This window comes from Coturnix japonica, chromosome 3 (genome assembly GCF_001577835.2).
Source record: "Coturnix japonica isolate 7356 chromosome 3, Coturnix japonica 2.1, whole genome shotgun sequence".
Taxonomy (NCBI): Eukaryota; Metazoa; Chordata; class Aves; order Galliformes; family Phasianidae; genus Coturnix; species Coturnix japonica.
In genome coordinates, this window is record NC_029518.1 from 69,812,793 (window position 1) to 69,823,205 (window position 10,413).

The following is a 10,413-nucleotide window of genomic DNA, read 5'->3' on the forward strand; positions in this document are numbered from 1 at the left end:
TCTTAAGAAGCTTTTGCAACAGATGCTAAGATGCTTCCATCTCAAAGGTGACCTGCGATTGGCAACATTTTGCAAAGAGAAACTCATAAATGAAGATGAGGTTTACAACGCAATTATTAGAAATGCTTCAAACAATCAAGTTAAAACACTCAGCAAAACTGGTTTCAAATGAGCTATTTAATTTCAGCTAGTGGCAACAGAGCTGGCTGGGTACCAGCCCCAGCAGCAAACAACTCTGCTGGAGCCCTTTGCTTGTGCAGAGTAGCACAGCTTCCCCACTGAGCCCAGCAGCTCTGGTGAGTCCTTCAGCAATACCCAGCTTCCTGACCCTCCCCAACATCTCTGCTCTGAACTGGATGTTGTCCAGCTGTGGTGCCCTCACCACACCTCATCTCCATGTCCCAGTAGTGACATAACTGTATCCTACTACAACCCAAGGTGTCAGATGAGTGGAGAGCTGTCACTCTGCTCTGGGCAGTGAACAACAGGCACTGGTAGGCCAGAGCGGCAAATATCTGTCAGGTCTGCTGGCAACAGCACACACTAGGCCTGCTGTGCACTGGATTAGGGCTTCAGTGTCTCCATGGGATTTTAAATAGCTTTTATTGCCAGAGTTGTATTATGCCCACCAAAGGCAGTGATTTGTTTAATTTAGAACAGCTTTACTCAGAGATGTTTACCCACAGTGTCCCAGTTTGAAGGCACAGGTAAGGAGGTAGCTTAAAATTTATTTACTCCTTTTTCTGCTTGTTCTCAACAATCCTCTACTCAGAATAACTTGGAGCTAGGCATAGAGGCTGATTATCAGACCTATGTGAGCAACTCAGTCACACAGCTGCACAACCTAGTCTCCTTAACTGTTTTCTAACAGCCTCAAACACACAATGTTAAACTGGACATGGGATTTTGGATGTTAGATAAGAAAATGGAAGAGAGCAATTCAACAGAGGTATGACTTGCATAGGGCAACAAAGAGCAACTGGCTGTGAGGTTATGCTACAAATAGCACTGCAGACGAAGGATCTCCTAGGCCTGAGAAAACCAAGTGGCACAGAGTGTACCAGGCTCTCTGCAACTCTAGAAGAAATGCACACCCCAACAACAGCTTAGCTTTTAAAAATACATAGTATTTCTCACTTGTGCACTTTTATGTTTGCCAGTTTCACACAACTAGAAGCACCCTATGATGGCCTGGTGCTTTCTGAAGAACTGCTTTGACCAGAAGGAGCTGAGAGACCCAGGGCTGAGAGGATTTCCTTATTAAGCTGAAATAAACACAGTGGAGCTACCTTTTCTCCCCACAGATCCAGCCTCACAGATTCACCACATTATTTTGACATGTTTTCTCCACGCTGAGGATTTTAACTTCAAGTGTAACAATACCTTTTTCTCGGAAACACAGCTGCTTTTCTCTGCAGACTACTGCCAAAATTTGGTGGGGTGGGAGTAGGTAGTGAAGAGCTGATTTCCAAACACTTGAGAGTACTGGAATTGTTCAGGCACTGAAGTCAGCGTAAGCAGTATCAGTTGATAAGTAGGAGGCTGAAATGTTAAAATTCTCAGTGCAGCAAGACAATGATTTGAAGAGGCCATCTATCTAACAATTACGACTCAGAAAGGATGATATTACAATGAGCCCTGTTAAGACGTAACATTCCCAACGGAGAATAATTGATGCTAAGCTAGTGTCAAATTGAAGATCTGAAAGGGGCTAATTACTTTTTCTGCTAGGGAGAACTTTCCATTTTGTCACTGCTTCGATACCTGAGCAAAGCCATTAATCTTAGACATCTGAATCCCAGCTCCTGTGCTTAATTTCTGCTGGGAATTGAGGGATATAGCAAAACCAGCCATACGAGAGTTTACATTAACTGAATTTCATGTCTTTAAATCAACAGAGGGTGTCAAAGCTTCCGGACAATTTCTTTAAATTCATTTTTAGGGAGCATGCATATAGAAGAAAGTGAGTTCAGCCTTGTCTTGCTCACAGGAAACCACTCCTGGAACTTCTCAGTCCTCTGCCTGAGAACACTTCCACCGCAAACATCTCAGCATCCAGGTGCTAAAAGCAGGTCACTATGTGGAGCCCAAGGAGTTGGGCGTTCCTTCTCTACTGGTGGGTGTTGGTGTGAGTACACTGCTGGGATGGAGAGCAAAGATCCTGTCCTACACTCCTGCATGGAGCTGGCAGGGGTCCTGCATTGTGCCAAGAACAGGAGCTTGAAGGGAAGCCCTCCTTTCTTGTGAGAAAGCTTCTCCCTTTCTGTCCCACTGATGTTAGCTCAAGACAGGGCAGTTGTGCTCTCCCTCCAGATGTTAGACATTGCTATGGTTTTCTATCTGCTCCTGGCTCCCAGACTAAAAGATTCTCATCTTAGCCTGTAAACCTTGAAGTGCCAAGAAAAGTAAGTGCTAAAGTTGTCTGAGAGGCAGATTCAAGAGAAAGCATCACCTGAAAGTAAGGGAGATAGGCATAGAGCCTGCAACAGCTCCACACTTTTCTAGTAATATTCTCTTATTTGATGTTCACTCTCCTCTTGCGTGCTTCTTTATGGTGCTTCCTTGATTATGTTGCAAAGAATGAGAGAAAAGAAGGATGAACAGTTTTCAGACAATGTGCCACTCTGCCAAAGCTTTATCAGACCATTTATTAACATCCGCAAAGAGGAAATATGTGTAATTGCTAAGAGCCAGTTAGAGGGACATTAAATGTCTTATTGTTCTCCACGCCAAAGTGGGAGTACTTGTAGCCTCCGTGAAGAGCAAGATGGCATTTGTGTGATGCTTGAAAAAGTGAAATTCTCAAGAAGTGTGACAAGGCACCAGCAGACTTGGGGAAAATGAGGAAGATCAATACTTTATCAGTACTGAGGTGGTTCAAAGCTCAAGAAGCCATCAAGTAACTGCTGGCATATTAACCCCAACATGTTAGGTTGGGCAGATAGCCAGGATGTGGCACTTCATGATGCGCGTAGCTTGTTGATGATTATCTTCCCATCATCTGGCTGCACCATCCAAGGCCGGCTTTTACAAGACTTGGACACTTCAAGCTCTCTTTTGACATCATAATAACATTTTTAAAACAAACAAACAAACAAAAATGAGTGTATCTGTCTGCCAAAAAAAACATTCCAGTGTAATTGAGAAGTCAGAACAATTGATTTTCAGGATCATTTTCAAGATCCCACAGTATTGCTCAGCTTTGTAATACACAAAGCTTCAAGCATGTATACAAGATTTCCTGCCTCATGGAACAGCTTAAAGTATTCTAATACAGCCCAAAATTAGATCAGCGTTGGTACTGCTATACTAGATAGTGAAATTATTTAAATGTTGCTCCATTAAAAGGTCCATTAAGATATATATTGTTGAACAAATGATATAAAGGCGTTATACTTTGGATTGTCAAAATAAAATGACTTTGCCTGCTGAAAACAGTATTTAAAAGAACATATTTTTAAAAAACAGTTCCACAGAGAAAATGTGTTTTTCTGAAAACACATTGTAGTATCAATAGTATCAGAAATTAAATACATGAATTAAGAGAGAGATTACCTGCTTCCAAAGTACAGTTATTGAAAGAGCTATAATCTCTTTCTCTTGAATAATTCCCATTGTGTGCTTGGTTAGAAAACAATAGATTGGTTATGAAATCATGGAAATCGTATCCATGCAAATGCCACCCTCACATTAAAATCATCACACAGCTCACAGTACGCTGCCTGCAGGCTTCTCAGGTATAAATCTAGCCATCAATAAGGACTATTTTGCTATGGCTCTTAACCTTGCAAGAACATTTTATGGAGGGGTTGTTTAGAATGTGCTACAGACTATCAAACAAAAAAGAGGAGATCAAATTAAGCTGCACTGTAAAATTTAAAACAAGAGAAGAGGTGAATGCCAGCCTCTGCATTTTTTACCAACTCATACATTTATATTTGATGTCCAATTAACAGAGGCTTTATGGTAGTAGATCTACTGCTTGTTCCAGTGCTACTGGCTGATCCTGGGGCACAGCTGTATGGCCAGGACAGGAACTGGTCCATTAAATTTTCTATATTCCAACACAGGATATTCTGTGATTCTGTGATTCTGCAATTCTATGCTTCTGTGTTCACAGTCCAGGGTTCAGAAAGCATGGGAGGAGGATGCTACTCAAATTCCTTCACTGTGAGAAGCTGTTTAGATCAAGGATGCAAATCTGTTTGCTTTCCATCACCTGGCTCTGGTTACTCAGGAACCAGCCCTGCAATGCCCACATCGTTCCAGTTCTCCTCTGGTACCGAGGCAGGAGCAATGACAAGGGTGGATGTGACCTCAAAAAACTCCTTCACATATCTGTAGGTTGGAAAAGAGCCTGCTCTTAGTTATATCCACATCTGCCCACTTTCTCGAAGTATAGAGAAACCAGAAGATAGCACTAACAGTGGGTTCCTTAGAAAAATGCCTCACCAAACTAAAGAAATCTAGTTTAAGAAAAGATAAACTCTTTAACAAGGCATGGAAGACATTAAAGTAACATTTTTGCCCCTATCTGATTATATATCAATGATATATTGATGCTCTTAGCAGTTCCCATATATATGTCAGCTTCAGAGGATATCTATGGTGCCCAAGGGATGTGGATGAAACCCAAAAGCACATGTGGTGAATGGACTGAGTTCTTATCTCTCCTCTGGACCTGGCAACTAGATTGTCTCATGCTCTAGATGTAAGCAATAGTTATGAAAAACTGATATTTTTATACTAAATACTGTATCTTTTTTTTGTGACAACTACAAAGTGTTAAATCTGGCACCCACTGCTGTCAAGGGAAGGTTTCTCCCTGTTTTTCTAATACTTCTGAGCCCTTAGGGAAAAGAGAAGGGCTGCATTCACCTAAAGCTCTTCAGGACACAGACCTTCCCACCAATGTGTTAAATCCAAGGCTTGTTACACCTTTTTAATGATTATGAGAAAATTAAACGTTGAGATTTCCAAACTTCTCTGTGAGTGGGAGCAGAATTTCCTATTTCTACAATTTTTGTTGTTTTCTTCTTATCTGTAAGAGGGGCAGTGGCATTAAACAAAAAGAGGGGAGATTTAGATTAGGTTTTAGGGGGAGATTCTTCACTCAGAGGGCAGTGAGGCGCTGGCACAGCTGCCCAGAGAATCTACAGATGCACCATCCCTAGAGATGCTTAAGGCCAGGCTGGATGGGGCCCTGGGCAGCCTGAGGTGGAGTTTGCTTTCATATTGTACAAAGCTCCAGTCAGCAGCTTCATCAAATATTTACAGCTCCATAAGACCTTTTGGCTACTCTGTGCTTGGAGATAAAATACAACAGCAACACAGACATCAGTTGTGGTGAAAAGAGAAAGGTGGATGCTTGACTTCCACAACTCAGGAAGGCAGAAATCACACAAAAGCTGTCTGAGCATCACAGCAAGCAGAGGGGATGCACCTATCTGGACCACTTCATCCCATAAAGGCAGGCATGTGCTGCTTTGATTCCAGGGAGTTTGGGATAATCAACTGGAAAATATCTTGCCAAGCAACAGTGCATGCACCTGTTTGCACAACTCTTGTCAGACCTCTCAGTTTCCAAACTGAGAACTGATTACTGAATCTATCCTATTTCAGCAGTAAGAGAAGTGCTTTGTTCTGGTATTTCAGTGTTACAATAAAGTTTCTCAGAATATGGATCAAAATTAAATTATTGCCTATGTAAATTTGAGTGAATCATGCCTGTATATTGTCATCTCCCACTCCCTTGACCAGTTCTTTCTGGGCATTCATCTTTCATTTTGTGCAAAGAACCAACAACGTGATGTTCAGGTACCTCCAAGAGAGGTTCAGGCCGGATATTAGGAACAATTTCTTTTTGGAATGAGTTGCAAAGCAGTGGCACAGGCTGCCCAGGGAGGTGGTGGAGTCACCATCCCTGGAGGTGCTCAAGAACCATGTGGATGTGGCACTGAGGGATAGGGTTGGTGGGCATGGGGGGGATGGGTCAGTAGTTTGACCAGGTGATCATAGCGGCCTTTTCCAACCTTAATGACTCTGTGACTAACATTCTATAAGAAAGATGCTAAGTTTTAAGTATTTCCCTTCACACTAAGCTTCACACATGTGGGAAGAGATGATACCATTCAAAAGAACTGCTGCAAGAACACAGAGGTGTTGATGTGAAGCTGCCTGTTTCAGAATTAAGGTATTATCCATTTGATGGGCAGTCACTGCCTGTATGCAGCTCAGAAGATGTGGTTACATCTCAGCTGCCTACAAAGCTCTCTCTAGGAGAAAAGCGAGACTTTCATCAAGAAAACACTTAAAGCAAGGCACAAAACATTCAATTCTGCAAAACCCAGAATAGTGGAATTACACTGGCAATTTACATGTGAGCTCTGAGTCAGTGATTTCAGGCAGAAATAATCCCACATAAGCATCCCTGATGAGAAGGGATCATAAATCTCTTTCTGAATGGTATCTTTCAATCGATGCGCTTGTCTTCAATTTCCTCTCCTACAGGAAAGACACTCGGAGACAGAATAAGAACAGGACCCAGCCCACGGAGCGCATTTCAGGAGTATTTTGTTACGTGGGCCCCCATTTGCATGCTCCTCTTTAGTAAAAGCTACACTGAACTCATCCTTGGATATTTCAACATGTGAAGAAAGAGAAGGAGTAGGAGAGGTAGCAACTGCTGACTGGGGAGAGGCTCACCAGGGCTGCTTGGGAGAAAAACATATATCAAAACCAATAGTAATGTAATGGGAAAGGCTATCTAATTCCACTTGTGGAGAGGAATATGTGTAGCTGAAAGTAAATTAATGTGTGGTTGTTTGCTCTATAAATACCTTTTTCATTCTCTTTTTCTTTATTTATTTTTTTAAATTTTTATTATTTGTGTTTGTAAATATAGAATAAAATTCAGTTCCCAAACAGGAGTCAAAGGGCAGATGTTGGGCTGGAAAGGGGGAGGCTGACCTCACATGAGTCAAACCATCTGAACTCCTGAGGGCTGCTCGCAAGCAGATGCATTTACATTAGTAAGCGTGTGGAGAACAGGTACAGCCTGTTTAATATATCGGTCACTTGATTAAAAAGAGCCCAAATGATATTTTCAGTCAAGCTAGGCTAGGGATTAGTCTAATAGACTTAATATAATGACACAGAGAAGGGGTTGGCATGGTGACCTTTTACTTTATCGTGGTGTCTTCTCAGTGTTTGATTAATGGCTCTTCAAATAGCTTTGAACCGAATTAGAGCCCTTCTCACTGTTTGCTGTGAGATCTTTCCCTTTTTTAATATACAAGACTGCTGCCTGGAAGCAATCCGCGTGTTTCAAACACATCACTCTTGTATGTGATGCCAAACCCAAACCCTTCAGTCTGAGCTGGTGCAATTGCCACGTCCCTGTTCCACATCCTGGAGAGCAGATTTCAGTAGAAAGTCTGGGATCAGAGGAATGTGAGGCTTAAACCAAACATCCACTCCCTTTTGGTGGCCAGCTGGTGAAGCTGGTGTTTTTTACAGGAGAGGTGGTTTTACATTGACAGTGGGATCGAGTGCACTGTCAGCAAGTTTACAGTTGACATCAAGATTCTGGGGTTCAGTCAATATGCCTGAGGGACAGGATGCCATCTAGAGGGATCTAGATGGGCTTAAGCAGGGTGCCCAGGAGAACCTCGTGAGGTTCAGCAAAGCCAAGGTGTTGCACCTGGGTTGTGGAAACTCAAACTATCAATACAAGCTGGGGGATGAAAAGATTGAGCACAGTCCTGTTGAGAAGGAGCTGGAGGTGGGTGGGAAGCTGGGCTGCCCTTGTAGCCCAGAAAGACAACTGTATCCTGGGTTGCATCAAAAGAAGCTTGGCCAGCAGATCGAAGAAGGTGATTCTGCTAAGGTACAGAACACATCTCTTATGAGGGCAGGCTGAGGGAGCTGGAGCCGTTCAGATTGAGAAAGAAAGGACCCCAGGGAGACCTGAGAGCAACCTTTCAGTATCTGAAGGGGGGCTATGAGAAAGAAGGGGACAGACTTTTTCACAGAGTCTGCTGTGACAAGACAAGGGGAAACAGATTCAAACTATAAGAGGGGAGATTTAGACTGGATGTAAGGAAGAAGTTTTTTACAGTAAGAGTGGTGAGGCAGTGGAACACCTTGCTCAGAGAGGTGGTGGATGTGGAGACATTCAAGATGAGGCTGGATCAGGCTCCCAAACAACCTAATGTAGCTGTAGGTGACCTTGGACTAAATGACCTTTGAGGGTCCCTTCCAACTCATGCAATTCTATGGTTCTATGAAGAAACAAAGACTTCAAGTCACGTCATCATCAGCAACAAGCTAAAGCTGAGAGCTGCTAAACCAGCGCTACCGCTGCTGCGCCTCAGTGCTCCTGTGGCTGCTACATACAGGCACAACACAATACAAGCAGGAATGCTTCATAACTTTTCTTGGAGCTCTTAAGTACAAACACAGGTGTGCTCATCTACTTCCCGACAGGAAAAGAAAGATAAAGAGCACGGCTGGCTTCAGTATGTACCACACTTTGTCAGCAGGGGAAAGGCAGGGAACGGTGAAGTACAGTTTTATCTTATTTTTAATGGAATGACAGAGTTCCCTGCAGAAGAATCAAGCTGTTCAGAACTAAATGCTACTCTCTGGACATTTTAATGATATAACACTCTCTTTTAATAATGCTCAAAATTGCCTTGGTTCTTGACAATCACCCATGCGTTTGGTGCTCGTGGAATAATTGCAGATCATCATTTTACCAAATAGCAGATGTCAGAGCTGCAGGTCCCAAAGTCTGAGATGACTGAAGGGCACAGACAGCTGAAAGCAGCCCCCGCTCCCTCACGGCACTTGGTTCCACGGGGCTGTTTGCACTTCCAGGACGCCGGCACAGTGTGGGTGATCACATCACCGGGACGACTCCCAGCTCCTGTGCCGGAGCTGGCGGTGCCGCTCGGCGCACGACTCCCCCGCCTCGCTCTGCCTGGAGCTTCTCAATGAACCCGAGTCGCCGCGTGGATGCTTTTCAGAGCAGGACTTACGCCCTGCTTTCTCAAAGCACAGCAGCCAGCACGCGTTCCCCTTCAGCCACTGAGAAATTCCACTGGAGCAAACAGCACCGAAGCCCTCATCAGAACGAAACACGCCCTTTGCTGGATGGAAGCCATACGTAAGTGCTTCTCCATGGGAAAGTAGTGCGGTTCTCACATCATTGGAGTCGCAGTATCTGGTGGATTATTTTATCCTTTTCCCACCTAGAGGCTCAGTTTTTGGAACGTGTGGCTTATCCCCATTCCAGCTTTGCTCTTTAAAAACTGAAAATGTCAGGAGAAAATTTCAGTAAGACTCCCAGCCACCAGGAAATCTGCAAAGGCAGATGAAATGCCCCGTGCTTTTGGGTGTGGACCCAAACCGTGGGATTTGAGAGAATAAAAGGATGGAGCTCTGTGCCCTCTCAGCTGTGCCCTCTGCCCCATGCACACATCCGAGGACCCCCCCCCCCCCGACCCCTGAGGAGCGGTCCCCTACTCGTGCTGCACACCCAGGGCAGAGGACCGGCAGGTGGGCAGGCAGCCCAACAGCTGTTCACCTTCCTGGAGCACGGAGCGAGAAGCTCGACAAATCTCATGCAGCACCGAGAATCACCGACGGTTTTGGTGCACTGCACGTCCTTCAGCTCCTAACCTGGAACGTGAAGCGCAAGGCACAGACCCGCTCTTCCCACCCGTTCAAAGACAGGGGCGATGCGTTTCACAGACGGACTCCCCGCACGGCAGACAACGCCGGGGATGCCCCGCTGCCGAGCGGCACCACGGGGCAGCGCCGCCCGCCCCCGCTCGGAGCATCCCTCGGCACGGTCCCCTCGGGGACACCCGCGGAAGAGCCACGAGCCCAGGGAGGAAAACTCCGAAGTAACTCGCAGGGAAGCAGCGCGCGGTGCGGGAGGGGTTCGTCCCCTCGAGGCAGCCCCACACCCCCCGCAGCCCGGGCACTCACCTGTGCTCCGGCGGCGGCTGCTCCGGCGGCACCGGGGCGGGGGTCGCTGCCCGTGGGGGGACCCCGCCAGCCCTCAGCGCGGCAGCAGCGAGTGCCACGCAGCCCCCCCCCCGACCGTGGGCTTTATCCGAAAGAGGAGGGGGACGGGACTCCGCGCACGGTCACTTCGGGCGGGGGGATGGGGGGGGAGGCCGGGCCGCGGGGAGGCTGATGCGGCTCCGCTCCTGCTCCGCTCCGCTCCGGCGGGGGCACGGCGCCGCCCCCACGCTGCTCCGCGCCCACCAGGGGGCAGAGCCGCCTGCTCCGCTCCGCTCCGCACCGCGGGGACTGGGGGAGCGGGGAGCGGCTGCTGTTGCCGGAGTCGCCGCGCCGGGCTCAGCCCCACGGAGCCCCCGGTGGCGCGGTGACACCCGCGGC

The 10,413-nt window shown here is 46.3% G+C and overlaps 1 protein-coding gene across 3 annotated transcripts in view; it reads right to left on the reverse strand.

Moving 5' to 3' along the window:
• HTR1E (5-hydroxytryptamine receptor 1E) overlaps window positions 1-10,164 on the reverse strand; it is a 28,211-nt gene extending 18,047 nt beyond the window's left edge. For all 3 annotated transcript variants that reach the window (XM_032443742.1, XM_015858969.2, XM_032443741.1), the window contains exon 1: window positions 9,997-10,164. The gene's annotated coding sequence lies outside the window, so the exon portion shown is untranslated. The remainder of the gene's footprint in view (window positions 1-9,996) is intronic.
• Window positions 10,165-10,413: the final 249 nt, after the last annotated feature.